The sequence below is a fragment of the Physella acuta genome, unplaced genomic scaffold (genome assembly GCF_028476545.2).
Source record: "Physella acuta isolate Inbredline_101_S28 unplaced genomic scaffold, ASM2847654v3 ptg000142l, whole genome shotgun sequence".
Taxonomy (NCBI): domain Eukaryota; kingdom Metazoa; phylum Mollusca; class Gastropoda; family Physidae; genus Physella; species Physella acuta.
This window is the reverse complement of record NW_026731661.1, coordinates 1,712,624-1,729,237: the sequence shown is the minus strand read 5'-3', so window position 1 is coordinate 1,729,237 and position 16,614 is coordinate 1,712,624. Positions and strand designations below refer to the sequence as shown.

Sequence of the window (16,614 nt, the reverse complement as noted above, 5' to 3'; positions counted from 1 at the left end):
TTTTCTGTATATAAATTCTCACAAGACAATAAATACTTTTTTTTTTTTTTTTTTTTTTTTTTTTTTTTTTTTTTTTTTTGTTTAACTGGTTTAATAGTTTAATTCATAAACTGCCTATGTCATTATATGACACAAAAGTCAATGTAACATCTTGTTTATCAACACAATAAACGGTCACACAATTACATTTTACAACCTTCTCTATTACAGCTCGCCTTAATTAACTAACCAGAAACTTGAACTTAAAACCTCACATCATTTGATTAAGTAATATCTTCATAACCTCATTATTATTCTAATACAATTTTTTACATATTTTTTTAATGACAATAATGTGCCGACTTTCTTTGAAGGGTCTGTTTGGACATCAGGTGTACTAGGGGTAGGCTCTGGTAAGATGAGAAGGACTGGTGTGGGCTTGGGCCGGTCCGTTTTGTGGAGCCTAACTTTAGTGAAGTAACCTAACTCAGGTCTCTCCTGTCCAAGATTTTCTTTCACACATTCATCAAAAACAGCTTGCGTCTTGCGGCAATTTTTAAACTCCATCAAATGTCCAGAATGGTCAATACACTGCATGTACTGGCTGAACTCAGCATAACTAGACTTCTTAATGCTTTGGAAAAAAATCAAATGCACATCTTGTCACTTCTTTTCCTTCATTCAAACATTTTCTTGGGTTTTTTTCCTCTGCTTTACACAGCATGAATTCCTTAGATACATTGTCGCAGTATTTTCCTAAATGATGTGCAGCTGTTCTGAACGCCGCTGACGATGTCTAATTCGGGTACAGTAAGTTCTTCACAGCTAGGCAAATAATCTTCGTTGGTGTACGGCATCTCGGTCTGTTTGTTGTTAACAAGGCTTGACGCCTGACGGCATGAAATATTCAGGATCATTTTTTTTTTTTTTTTTACTTAAATGAAATAATTTCAATGCAAATAAGCACAACTTGCCAAACGTTTACTAAAGATCAGGCGCACACTATATAACAATTTATATAAAATCTTTAAATGGTTCTTAGGTTTTAAAATACAAACATAGTTTTGTTAAATTTTTATATCGAAACTTATCTCTTAAATGATATATATCTTAGAAAATTAATATAATAATGTAATAGATGTTACGATTTGTGTAATGTTTAGGTACACGTTAATCAACAAAAGAATGTGTAAGTTGTTTCCCTTATAAAATGTAAATGTATTCCCCTTTATTCATCTAAAGAATATAATTTTAATATAAGTCTTTTTCTTAATATGTGAGAGCAGCACAGAGATATGAGTCTGAACCATTTCATTTTATTTAATAAGAGTGTTGAGTGTATATGGAATAATTACGTCAAATGATGGCAAGAGTAGCTATTATTCATGTTTGCTTTGTTTAATTTTCCTATTCATTTTATACGGAATAGTTTAGACGTAATGTTCTATCGTTTGTTTTGTTGTCCGCCGTTCTTCGTTTATTTAATGTTCGATTTAAAATGTGTTTTTTTTTCATTTTTGATAACTATTATCATTGTCAGATTTTTTTCGTCAGAAATTTTCTTTTGGAAAAACGTTTATTGCCCTTTGCGGTATTCCCAAGGCCACCCTCACGTGTTTAAATGATTAATGATTAAGTCAGTGGGTGGGGTAGACGAGGATAGCTAGAACATGTATATACAAATCGTGCGAATAGTTGGGTATGTATCTCAATTTGTATTTAGATTAAAGGGGAGGTAGCGGGGGGGGGGGGGGGGGGGAGGAAACCCCTGCTCCTACGACTATTTTAAGGATAGTGGCGCCTTTTTCAGACGATAATTAAATAAAATTTAAATCAAACAGACACACACCCACACACAAACAAAGGCAGCAAACACATTACTGAAACTATGAATTTAATATCACCCTAAATATGACATTTGTAATAACTCATCGCAAGTAGATATATAGGCTACTTCTTGTCTTATTTATCGGCGCCTAGCTCAGCGCCGGGCGTGTGCGAGGCACTTTTTTGTCATAAGGTCTGTCCACTTTAGCGTCTAAACATCTGTCGTTTATGTTATTCCTGCTGGATATAGACCGTCAACCACCTAGAGATCGATCTTAATTCACAATCTTTGCTTGAGTAGACAGGCTTAAATCAGCCATGCCTCTTTTATACGGAATGCCTATTAACTTTGGGCTTTAAGAACAGTCTATAAACGTAGGGTAATTATTACCTAAAGTGAGCCCAGTAGGATACGATTTTGCTTATCTTTCAAATGTCAATACAAGCAAGAAGGGAAACTGCAGGCCCATTGCTTGTCAGCTGATCTAGAACATTCTACAAAGGCATCTTGTACGGATGCACCAATTTTTAGGTGGATTGTGTTAAAAACTCTATACAATTATAAATATGGGTTGGAGAGAAAGTTGAAAAAATGTACCGAAAAAAAAACACACAACTTCAAGAACGTTAGTATTAGTCAAGAATTCAGGGGTCTCCAAACTACGGCCCGCGGGCCGGATGCGGCCCGCGAGGTCTTCTCATCCGGCCCGCGGAGATTATTTTATCCACGGAAATATAATGATTGTTGGAGGTGACTGAGGGACTATGCCCGAAAATTCAAAACAATTTGAAAATAAAGCTTTGTGTGCAAACACCGTTGCCCGCCATGTTGTAGAAATTGGTGAAAACAGTGTGACTCAATTAGCAAACAATACAAGCAAGTGTCGCCATTTTTCAATTGCAATGGATGAGTCTCAACTGCTTGTGTTCATTAGAGGCGTGGAAGAAGACATGAACATAATGCAACAGCTTACTTCCCTATAAAACATTTATTGCACTGTTACCGGAGAGGACATCTTCAATTAGTAAAAAAAAAACATTTGCTGATTATAACTTGGACTGGACTAACCTCAGTTACCTAAGAATTGATGGAGGAAAGTACATGAGTGGCATAAAGAAAGGCTTGGTTGGACAAGCAAATAAGAAAAATATTTTACAAATTAAATTTGTATATATTTTTATATAAATTATAATTCATTGAGGGGGGGGGGGGGGTAGACTTTCTTCGGGGAAGGTGTGTGTGTGGGGGGGGGGGGGGGTCAGCCACCCCAAAGAGATGCCTGAAAGAAACTGGCCCCCGAACTGATATTTGGTAGTTAATGCGGCCCTCGGGCTGAAAAGTTTGGAGACCCCTGGTCAAGATGATAAGCACGTACAGATGTCCTTAATGAATTAACAAAATACATCGTGTAAGTTTAGTTACAACAATATACACACACTACAGATACTAGTAAAACTGCCTCCACAAAATGAAAAGAAGCAAACCTCACATAAAGAATAATTATATTTGATATTTTACATTCAGAATCGCGACTTTAAAACCAGTAAAACTCTCTGAATATTGTTTTTGTGATTACATGTAAACATCATTATGTTAAAAAAAATCTTTAAAAGAGCATTAAAATCAGTAGGTGATTCAAAAATATAAAGATTTACATTCAATGTAGATCAGGGTTCGGCACATATAATAATGTATGTGTAGTCGATACTATAAGTTGAATGAAATAATATAATAAATAGAATACATACATAATAACTGTTATGAAATACATAAACAATAAAAAAAACACGCTCATACAATATATATCCAATTAATTTAAGTTAATGCTTAAGTCTTTAAAATTAAAATTTTAATTTCCAATTGAAATTTCCTATTATGAAGCTTGAGAAGCTGGCGAACGTTTTAATCTTTAATTTGAATTTCATTTTTAGATCTAAATTAAAACCATTCAATTTGTTTTAAAAAAAAAATTTGAACATTGTCAGTTTTGTTAAGCAAACGGTATATTATCATAAAAATAAAATATGTTAGATTAAGTTTTTTAATTTGACGAAGGTTTTATTTTAGGAGTTAGATCAATTTATTTAAATGCAGTTCTATAAAAAATGTCATTTCTATTAATATTTTAAATTATATTATTTTGTTTAATTTTTGTGATTAAAAGTAGTATAGTATATTTTAAATTATTTTCTTTTTTCCGTTTTCATAAATTAATGTACTGATATTTGATTAATTCCCCTGATATGAAAAAAAAACATAAGAGTTATCTTAAACTAAACATAACTTTGTCAATGAATTTCTATTCTGCGAACTATGGCAAATCACAAAGCTGCGGTTTAGCAATGGGACCCTATATTTTGTCAAATTCGGAATAGAAATATTTTTTTTTACTTAATGAGTAAACTATAATTCATCGGTGTTATTATACTTATGAATTATGAATGAATTTACGTAGATTTACACAAGTTTGTTGTAAATCAATATGAGCAATTTAAATATTTTACACTTTCTTATCAGCTATATATCTTAGAATTACTTTTTTTAATAAGTTATACTTACCTGTCTTTCTTAAAAATAATGCGTTATCTAATTCACGCTAATTTCTATGTATATTGTTTATTGTCAAAATCTTTGTATCATGCTTTTTAAAAGCGCGTAACGATTAATTTAGTTTTGAAGTAGGTGGGGATAGACCAATAAAGCTAGAACTTGTATATACAAATCATGCGAAAAGATGTGTATTTTTATTTACATGTGATATTATTTTGTACTACATGAACGGCTTCTTTTTTTACCCCTAGAACTTGTGCATAAAATCGTGCTAATAGATTTGTTTTTAAACGTGATATTCTTTTACAAGTTAAAGGCACACATAAATACTAAGAAACCGTATTGATAATAGTCAGAGCTGACTTGTGTTATAGAGTTGTGCCCAGTTTACCATTACAGATATAGCAGATATTACAGCTAGAGAATAAGTCTGTAATGTTCTTATGTGTTGTATGATTGATGTGTGGTTCTATTATTTTCTGTTGCTGGGTAGGGGAGGGAGTGGACGTGTTTTCTTCACGTGTATTGTTATTTCAGGGGTGGACGTGAATATTGTTATTGTTACGTGTGGGGTTAAGGCTTGGTAAGTCATTGTTTATGGTGAGTATGTGAGTTGTGTTCCGTCCCACGTTGTTGTGTTATTCCCCTTAGACTCAGGGGTCTCCAAACTTTTTAGCCCGAGGGCCGCATTAACTATCAAATATTAGTTCGGGGGCCAGAGTTTCTTTAAGGCATCTCTTCAGGGTCGTGGCGCCCCCCCCCCTCCCGAAGAACGTCTACCGCCCCCCCCCCCCCCCCGCCCCTAATGAAATATAATGTATACAGAAATATATGCAATTTTCAAGTGTCCACCCCCCACCCACCCGAGGTCCTCGTTTGCTCTCAAATTGTTCTTCACGTATTTCATTCTTGAAAATGTTTGTTCACACAGGTATGTTGTTCGAAAATTTGAAAGGTACTTTGATGCAAAAGTTTTAATATTAGGAAAGTCGTCCTTGTGCAAAAACGTATGAAAACCTATCTGCCCTTCTTTGAACATGTCTCTAAGGAAGTCATTTTCTTGCAATTCAATGACCTCCAGCTGCAGTTTATCTTTGCAACTGGCCACATTTGCTTCAAGTGGGTTTTGAAATAGTCTCACTTCTTCTGCCTTTGAATCCAAGTCAGAAAACCGCTATTGAATCTGCAGCCGGAGGTCACTATGTTTTAACCAATATATGCAACACGAAGCTACATTTTCAAATAGTTTTGAATTTTCTGTGCAAAGCTCTTCAGCCAGCTCCAACAAACATTTATTCAATGGACAAAAAGATCGTCGCGGGCCGGATAAAATGACCTCGCGGGCCACATCCGGCCCGCGGGCCGTAGTTTGGTGACCCATGCCTTAGACCAAATGTTGGTATTCAGTTTACTAGGTGTGTGAACGAGAGTTGATGGGTTGATTTGGACAGAGGGCTAGGCGAATATATTACGGGTGTAGGCCCGCACTAATACTGTGGTCCAAACTTTGTGTAGTTTGTTGTTTGTACTTCTTAAAGTCGACCTTAACCGCTGGTGGCCAGTAAAAACAAGAAGAACTTAGAAATAGACGGGCCGTACAAAAACATCAACCACTGTAGCGATCGCAATTTACCGGGACTTGCCACAGTCGTTGGTATTGTTTAAGGGTAAATGTTTACCATATAAGGTGTTTATTGCCTGAGACTAGCCACAGTCGCAGGTATTGTTTAAGCGTAAATGTTTACATATAAGGTGTTTATTTCCTGAGACTTGTCACAGTCACTGGTATTGTTTAAGGGTAAATGTTTACCATATAAGGTGTTTATTACCTGATACTTTCATTGTCGTCACAAGATAGTAGTTATCGTCGTCACATCTGAATGTGTACCATCGCCACTACCGAACTGTTACTGCCGTCATCAGCAAACTTTTAACGACGTCCCTACTGAACTTTGACACCATAATATTTACTACCAATGACAGAGAGTTGCTACAGGAATAGGGCTGGGAATTTCGAGGTAAGTTTTTTTTTTTTTTCTATTGGTCTTTAGCGGGTACTCACGACCAGTTATATTTTTCCTGTTAGTTTTGTCCACGTTTCTTTGTCCTCCTTGTTTAGGTCATCAGTATATGTTATGCTGTACAGTTTTAGTTTGTCAGTCACTCTAATGGGTACGTTGTAATTTGTTTTCCCAGTCCATTTACCTACCCCCATTATTGTTTGTCTGTATTTATTCTACTTCCTCTAGCTTTCCCAAACTCTAAGAACGTGTCTATAATTGTTTTAATTTCTTTTTCTGTCTAAAGTAAGAAAGTTGTGTCATTAGCGTATGCAAGCATTTTACTAGGTATTGTGTTGGGTATCTGCAATCCTTTAATGAGTTTTTTTCTGCCTTATGAATTCTAATAATGGTTCTATGATAAGTATATACAATAAAGGGGATAGTGGACATCCTTGCCTAACGGATTTCTCGATTTGTATTGGGTTGGTAATGGTGTTGTTTATAATTAGATGATTTTGAGCATTAGTGTATAATGTTGTGATCCACGTTTTAAAATAGGGCCCTAACTTGTATGCGTCTATTTTTTTATTAGCCAATTATACTCTACTCTATCAAAAGCTTTTTGTTGGTCTATACTTAGTATTGCTAACTGCGTGTTTTTCTGCTTACTGTAGTGTATAATGTCCGTAATGAAATGAGTGTGGTGTTGTATGTTCCTACCCGTCAGGCTATATTGTTGGTCTTGGTGTATTACTTTTCCTGGTGTTGTATGTTCCCACCCGTCTGGCTATAATGTTGGTCTTGGTGTATTACTTTTTCTGGTGTTGTATGTTCCCACCCGTCTGGCTATAATGTTGGTCTTGGTGTATTACTTTTTCTGGTGTTGTATGTTCCCACCCGTCAGGCTATATTGTTGGTCTTGGTATAATGTTCCTACCCGTCAGGCTATAATGTTGGTCTTGGTGTATTAATTTTACTTATAAAAGGCTAAATCAAAGCATACATCGACTCGCAATTTTTTTTTTTTAATTTAAAGCCCAAAAAGTCACACAAAAAAACATAAGTGCATAAGCACAATATCATGCACATAATTTACACAAATATGTTAAATTAATCAACATGTAAATCCTATTCGTCTCAAGTCACTCTCTTTGCAAGTGAAAGTGTTTTTGTTACTTAATGTTCTCCAATTTTTTTTTCGCCCCATACATACAATTTACAGCGCCAGTTTACCATGCATGTTCGCTTTAGTATTTACAATATCATTTTATTGATTTAAGACGGTTTACTTATTCATAGATCTAATACAAAAAAAAAATCTAATTACAATTTATCTGTTCAAGAAACACCTGAAAATACAAATGTGTAATTAAATGATGTTTCAATGTAAGTTTTTTTTTTCATCAGCGTGATTTTGAGGAGTTTTGGGCTTTTAGGTAAAGCTGGAATAAATTTGGGATTACAATTTTTTTTTAATTTAAAAGCAGCCGGAATGTTAAGTACTATTAGACTATTAGACACATCTTTTTTTTTCTTTTTTTTTTCGCCTCAGACACGTAATTTTTAGCGTCAGTTGTGTGTGTTCGCTTTAGTATTACAGTTTTCATCATCGGCTTGTGAGGACTGATACAGATTTACAATAGTAATATTTCTTTCTTACTTGTAGCCTGCTTTCATTCATTTAAGATGGTTTACTTATACATAGATCTAATACAAAACGTCTAAATATAAGGAAAAAATAAAAATAAAAAAAAAAAACAACCTGAAACTGAAAATGCAAGGGATTTTTTTCTCTCGGTGTGCGCGGTGGGCTGAGGGGACGGGGGAGGGGGAGGGTGGAATTTTGGTTTTTAAGAATAGCTGAAAAAAAAATTGGGATTACCGAGAATTAAAATTATACACATTTTTAGCAATCGGAAAAGCAAACATTCTTCCCTTTCAAACATCTATATCTATACAGTCCTCAAACAGTTTTGTTTAGACTATTAGACACATCAAATCAAGCATACTTTTACTGAAATTTTACCTACTAACATTATGTTGAAATTACAGTTACTTAAAAGCATTTTTATATGTAAAGCTATGGTTTAAATTTTAAAGAATACTTCAAATTTAAAATACATTTCTCAAATAATTGAAAAAGTTTTCCCTATGTCCATACAAAAAATAGTTTTAAATTTATGATATTTATCAATCTAAAGGTGTATTTTCAAAAAGTGTTTTACACTTATTGACTTTATTAAATAACTTTGAGTGATTTCCCTAACTAAGGGAAATAAAAATGTGGCGTCTTATACAACATTGTTGTCTACATTATTTTATTCAATTTCGTCTTATCCGCCAAATTTCCAGATCAATCTTGCACATACACAAATTTAACATGTTGAAGTGAGTAGAATATTTAGTTATACTTAACCGTATTAAATATTTGCGATTTTTTTCAGTTTGCTTGTAATAAATTTCACCAAGTGTATGATTTATCTATTAAATCTTTTTTTTTTGTTTCATATGTCATCCATATACATCCATAAATCTTCTATACATAAATAAAACAGTGCATATACTATAAAACATATGTTTATAGTATGTTTACTATTATATGTAAGGTCTAAAATGTATTCGCTTGCTTCAGCACCAATGTGTAGTCAACTGGGACATTATATTTAAACATTGTTTTTCTAGGTTTATATCGGTCACGGAGTCAATTATTGCAACAATATCGCCTATAGTTGCCTTGTATTTGTACACGTTTCTATTTTGTAATCCAAATTGTGCAATGCATTGAAACAATAATGTTTAACTCTGAATGCGCCTCATTTAAATGGTTAATATTATATTGCATTTGAATAGTAATAATATCAGAAAAAAAAGTGTTAACATCAGAGAAATCTTACCATTTTATGATGAAACAAAAGATAACATCAATATAATATATACCATACACATATGTATTTTTTAAACCCCAACACTAAAAGTAATGCTTTTAAAAAGATCATCCCTCATATAAACTGGTCAAGCTTATGTATATTATATTGAAAAAATGAAGGCGAAAAAAAATCATCCATATGGTGAATAAAAGTGGTTGTTAGGTAAATCATTTCTTTAGAATGGAGTGGAGCTTGGAGAGGGTAGTTGAGGTAGTGTCCTTGCGTTGAGGTATCGTTTTCCCTAGGTTGCTTTGCTTTATTGTTTCATTGTGGTTTGAAAGAGAGTGAGGTTGTGTCGTAGGGGTGTTCTTGCGTAGTCGAGTAATTGAGTCGGGGGAGATGGCGTTAAATCATGTTTAATCTTCGTGATATTACTGTGTCGAGGATTGTAGATGTGAAAAATTTGAGCTTGGTGAAGTAGTTGAAATGGGCAAAGTGAAGCTGGTGATGAGTGTTTATTTTGGTATTTTGGGTAAGTTGAGTAGTTGGTCTTTGAGAGATGGTTAGTTGATTTACTGATATTTGTGACGGAACCTCCCAACTAAGATTTCTCCTAGGTGGGTGTCGTCAAGATGACAAAATAGAAAATTGAAAATTAGCCTCTCGTACATTTGAAGCCACCCAATACAAGTACTGGGTGACTTATCTCGAGGGCATGTGCACTTCAAGGGATGTGTGGGCGCAACCCCACAGCGATCGATGGTGAGATTTGCAATTGATTGACCACCTCTCGACCCCGGCAGCCAGCCCTAAAAGGGGCGGACCAACCAAATGACTAAAACACTTTGATCTTAGTCAAAAGGCCAAGATGCGATCGTTAGAAACATATTTATCAATACAATAATGTTTTTGACAAAAGCTTCAAATTAGCAACGATGAATATCAGGAACACAGTATATGACAAATTATATACCATCTTTGAATGGTTCTTATGCTTTAAAATACAAAAAAAAAATAATTATATTTATAAATTAAAGCATATTTCTTAAATAGTATATACGAACGTAAATGTTTTAATTAGAAAATCAATAAAATAATGTAATAAATGTATATCATATTTGCACTGTTTATGTACACGTTAATCAACAAAAGAATTGGTAAGTTGTTTCCCTTATAAAATAAAAATTATGTTACGTCCCATTGATTTATCATATTTAAAGAATATAATTCTAATATAAGTCTTTCTCTTAATTTGTGAGAGCATTCAGCCGATCCTACACTATTCTCAACGAGACTGTCGTTGAGTGGCTTATCAACAGTGTCGGTATATAATAACGCTATAGATTTTTTCTCATTTGATTCTGTCGTTGAGACTCTAATTATAGTTATAAACTGTAAAAACTAGCTAACGGAATAAAACCATTTCGATTAATTAATCGCTTAAAATATTTAATATAAGAAAAATTAAACAACCATTCATTTTACAGAGCTAATAATAATTAATATTATAAAAAATGTATCTTCTGTCTTTAAAATTGAAAATTAAATTATTTTTAGCAATATAAATTAATACAGTGGATTGCTGAATTTAATTGTGATCATAGTTATAATTAATTTTAGAGATTGTATGATTAATTTATACACAATTTAGAATTACAGAATATTGATTATTCGGTATAGAAAACATTAGGGTAGAGATTACTAAACGATATAATATAGGATTATGTAATATAGAATATATTAGTATATTATTATAGAATCTAGGCTATACAACAAGTAATACATGATATGATTGCAAAATAGAAAAAATACGTAATATAAAGGCCCATTTTTTAATCGAATTTAAGACTCATTTCGTTTACAATATGTTATTACAAATATAAAATTGCAGAGTACGTAATAGCTATTTTTATCGAATTTATACATAGAATGTGCTATATAATCTTAAGAACATGATTATGTAGTGGCGTAGGTACAAGGTGTGCCAAGGGGCTATACCCCCCCCCGATATATATATATATATATATATATATATATATATATATATATATATATATATATATATATATATATATATATATATATATATACATATACATATTTACTGTACTCAAGTAGTACCCCTAACCAGAGGCGTCACAAGGTTGGGGGGGGGGGGGGGGCGGGGCTGAGGACTGCGCAAGGTGACAAAATTTCGGGGGTGACACCATGGCGAAAAATAGCAAAATATATAGAAGAAGTAAGCATTTTGCCAGTTCAATAAATGACTAATGGGAGTTAACTGTACTAATAACTGACTGCAGATTAAAAAATATACAATTAACTGTGCACGTTTAAAAACTATCATTCAGGGGGGGGGGGGGGGGTGAGGGGAGATGACACAAACTGCAAAATGTACAGGTGAATACATGCTTGTTGAATTTTTGGATAACAGATTTGCTAAGCGACGACCGGAGAGAGGCTGATACCAAAATCTAATAATTTACGATGAAAACGATGCTTTTTTTCACATGAATTAATAGGTGGATTATGTGCAAAATTTGACGCCATTGGGGAAAATGGGAAGTCACCAAATGTAGCTATAAATAAATAAATATATATATATATATATATATATATATATATATATATATGCATATGTAGAATTATTTATATTTCTCTCTATGTATATATATAATGAAGTTTTGCTTGTTTGTTTGTGGGTTTGTTTATGTCCTCTATGCAGCACTACACCTTTCATCCTATGGCCATGCAACTTAAGTTAAGAATACCACTGGATATATTTCACAAGCACGGTGCCCCAGCAGGGCGCGAATCGATTCTATATATAGATCCCTATATAGGGTATATATACGTAAAAGTAGATTGCGGTTTAATCCCGTTCATCCGCTCGCCATAAAACTTCAGGGGAGGTTATTTTTTTTAAATTTTAACAGGGCGGCGCTTCTGGAGGGTGCAATTTTTCTCTACACAGTTTGTAAAAAACAAAACGGATGCTGTTTGACATCGTTTATCTGAGTGCCGTTAAACTTTCGAGAGTTAATGAAAACACTCACGAGAAGGTTTCTGCGAAAACAAAAATTAAAATTTATTATGGGCGTTTCCCTGGAGGGTGCGATTTTTGTTAATAAACGGCTTGGCGCCTGAAAATCCAGGGCGGCGATATTAAAACTGCATGGGGGCTAAGGTAAAAAAGCAACAACAGGCGCAGCCGCCGGCGCCCCGGATATTACGTAACCCGAAGCGCCCCGTGCTACCATGTGAACACTATGACGCCTACGTTCGTTTTTTTTAAATTTATACACTAAAGACACGATGGGCAACAATAATTTTTGACTATATGGAATCAGGCGCGTCTGCCGGCTCCCCGGCAGGAAGCGATTTGGCGCCCTGAGATATCCTAAGGTTGTGTTAAAGAGCACTACAATATTGACCCTGTAGCACACGACATTCGATGACAATTCGTTTGACCCGATGCGCCACTGGCTTCGGGAGGAACACTATGAGATTTAAAAGAGCGCCCTACAGTAGGGAAATTTTTTGTCTACTGCACCACTGGCGTGTGGTCTAGCGCCCCTGTGTGGGTCCCTCATAAACACTATTGCGCCTACGTTCGTTTTAAAGAGTGCGATACATTATGGATACAATGGGCTACTGTGTGCGGTAGAATTTGCGCCTCAACAACTATGATGAAAGCAATATAACACCGGCTTTGATTACATTTAAATTGTTTAGATTTAGAAATCAATGTCAAGCGTAAAAAAATACGTGATTGCTAATGTAATTATGGAATCCTCTTAAAATATTGCGTCAGTCTGTCTTCTGAGACCGCAGCAACGCGCGGGACGGGTACGCTGGTTTAATATATATTTCTTCTATATAAATAATTCTCTTCATGGATACCATAGAAAACACCAAGCTGTAAGCGCCCCTAGCAGCCCCCTCTCTTTCTCTCTATCCCTACCACCCCCATCCCTACATGGTCTGGTAAGCTGTGGTTCAAGCTAAATGTTTACAATCGTAGAGCCGGGTTTAGTGACAGCTATTAGGGACAGATAATTTAGTTTGAAACGATTTTAAACTTAGTGGAGGTAACTCAGGGGGGGCTGCTTTCACGAGGAGGGGGGGTAGGATTTTTGGGAAAGGAGGGTGGGGAGGGGGGGGGTTATCGTCCTTAACGAGCTACTGATAGTGTTTTAAAGCAAATATTTTCAGTGGCAGCATTGTTACTGTCAAATTAACAAATTATGAATTACTGAAAAGTAGAAAATGAAACAACAAAATAGCGGCGTATGATAGCGGCTCGTAAAATATAAAACACAATGAAAATACCTTTGTTATACCTACGGAAAATAATAATATGTAACATGGATTCCTGAAATTTTGCGCTGCTTTAATTTTTAACGTTGGGATCCTCCATCAACATCCATACTTTCCTTTAGTATGTTCAGGCTTTTTTTTTTCATTTATGGGAAGGGATGATCGGAAAGTGTGACGACACATTTTTGCTTTCATCCGTTATTTCGGGCTTTAAAAGATTGCTTTTGGTATTAATTCATTTATTAACTCAATGTTTATCGAGGTCAGTACATATTATAATAAACCGGGAGTGATCTCCCCTAAACTTTCTCGAATATTCTAATATAACACTACGGGGAATGGCAACTCGGGATATAGACATGATTTTTAATCCATTTTAAATACTTAAACTTTTTAAAATAGAATAAAACCTCGTAGAAAAAAGAATTGCACACCAAGTGAACGTCAAATAAAGATGTGCATAATAGTGCGCAACATTATTAGTACTTTATAAATTTACGTGCGTTTTTTGAGAAATCGGAAATAGCGTAAATTAGTACTTCCTGTCAACGGAAATTACTCAAAATTTGACAGAAGGTAGAGAATTAGATCTTTTACTTACATGTGAAATTTCATTTATCTATCTGCAATAGTACTCAAGTTATAGGCTTTTGAAAAATTCAAAGTAGAAAAAGTACCACTTTCGGTTATCGGAAATCACTCAAAAGTTTATACGGATCTATGATTTTGATAAAATACTTATATATGAAATTTCATCAACCTAGCTGTAACGGTACTCAAGTAATCGTGTTTACACACAGACACACACAGACACAGACATACGGACAAGATTGCAAAATTATGTTTTTCCGTATCAGTGAGGTGTAAAACGTCGAGATTTGTAAAAAATCTCGATTTTTTTTTTTGCACGATTACAAGACTTTCTCTCTACTTCGTATATACGAGAAAGTAAAAATGCAGTTTCAGGGGAACGGCGGAGGGGGTTATGTGTTGAGGTGTAGTGTTTTTAAAGAGAGTGGTGGGGGGGGGGAGCGAAGATCTGGCTTTTTGTGAACATTTGTTACAATTAGAGAAGGGGGGTTTGGTGCAAAATCGTCTGAAGAGTGAGTCGTGGTTAATGGGTGACCACTTTATGATTGTATATTGACGTCACCATCATTTTGGGCGGTGGCTTTATGTGACGATATGTAACGAGAAAAAAGAGGGTTGAGTTAATGGCGTAGCATTTATTTTGCATTTTTTAAGGATACAAATAATAAAAACACTGCTTATTTTGTTTTACATGTGTGACGACATTGTGTTAACCAAATGTATTGAATAGTAGGTCTTACAGATTATTAGTTCTCTCCCCCCCCCCTGAAGCAATTACCCCCTGTCATTTACCCCCCGCCAAGGAGGACATCTCCAACCCCCCCCCCCCCACGCACACACCTCTTAAGGTACAGCTGGGGTTAGGGTTACGGCTAGGGTTAGGGTTTGGGTTAGCGTTAGGGTTAGAGTTAGGGTTAGCGTTCTGGCTAAGGTTAAGATTATGGTTAGGGTTACGGCTAGGGTTAGGATTAGGGCTAGAGTTAGAGTTTGGGCTAGGGCTAGCGTTTGTGCTAAGGTTAGGGTTATGGTTAGCGTTAGAGTTAGGGCTAGGGCTAGAGTTAGGGCTAGAGTTAGGGTTAGCGTTCGGGCTAAGGTTAGGGTTAGCGTTAGGGCTAAGGTTAGGGCTAGGGTTAGATTCAGAATTAGAGTTAGTGTTATGGTCAGGGTTAGGATTAAGGCTAGGATTAGGGTTAGTGTTATGGTCAAGGTTAGGCTGAAACCTAAGTCTAGAGTTGGTTTTGGTTATGTGTTAAGTTTTAGGCTGAGGTGAGGGTTAGGGTTTGGTCATTTTTTTATCGATTAGGATTAAGGAAATACATAGGTATAGAGTTTGAGTTAGGATCATAACTTGAGGTGGGGGGGGGGGGGAATTCTCCAGGGGGGTTATTGACAAGGGGTAATTGCCCCGGGGGGTAAATACGGGAGGGGGGGTGGTAATTGACGGGGTGGGTGTAATGTCATGTAGCCAGGTCCACTATTAGAAAGCCAAGATTCCAAACTGTGTAGCCTTATGTATGTAGGTAATCTAATCTCATACAAGTTCTTGAAAGCAACATCAAAGACGAGAAATAAAAAGAGCCATCGTTGTCGGCTTATTTAACAGGGAAGTCTTAGTCTAAATCAATCCACGACAATGACTTTAAGACAATAAACCTTAACTTTGCTTGAAATAACAATATCGTTCTTCATTCAGTCAAACTCAACATTATGGCTTCACTGAACTTTGTCATTGAAATGCATGTGTAGTTTGAAATGTGTGTCTGTTAAAATTGTACAGTTGATACCGAATATATCCAGCCTTTTTCTTCTTCGTTCAGCTGCTTTTCTTTCTGGATTTCTTTTCTTATCTTTTGTCAATCCAAGAACAAGTGTTGTATCCCCAAGATAGGTTGCTATCCCCAACTATAGAGCCTCATCTACACGGGAGATTGAACTCAGGACTTCTCGGTTTAGCAACCACGAACTTTACAAGTTCTTGATTTTGGTATTGGCGTGTCAGTTTTCTTCTTTATTTAGTCGACATCTAAAGTTAAACAAAAACAGTTGCCTACCTCAGCAAAAATCAATGTAGGCCAATTATGGCCAGTGTAGCAATTAGCAACATCAAAGTTGATTTGAATTCCATGCAACACTCATTCCATACTTCTCTAGTGTGGAGGTCTTGCTTATTAATATTATCCTGTTTGTTTGATACTTTTCTTTAACTTAATAATATTAAATATATTATTTTGCCTGGAGTACAAACTGGGTCACAGTATTCTCTGGTAAACAATTAAGTTCTTTTCCAAATATATGCTCAGCTAATAGAAACAGCATTCCTAGATTATTATTTTTTTTTTTGTTTTTTTTTTAAAGGGCTTCAGCTGTTTTAATGTCAACTTGTGCTGGGAATACTATAACTACATACAACCCTTTTCAGCTTTCAATCACTTGCATCTTATGTACAAAGTATGAAAACCAAAAACATCAAATTTTG

The 16,614-nt window shown here is 35.1% G+C and overlaps 1 pseudogene; it reads right to left on the bottom strand.

Annotated features, from left to right (window-relative positions):
- Positions 1 to 276: 276 nt before the first annotated feature.
- On the bottom strand, positions 277 to 856 carry LOC131935310 (NADH dehydrogenase [ubiquinone] 1 alpha subcomplex subunit 8-like; annotated as a pseudogene).
- Between the last annotated feature and the right edge of the window lie 15,758 nt (positions 857 to 16,614).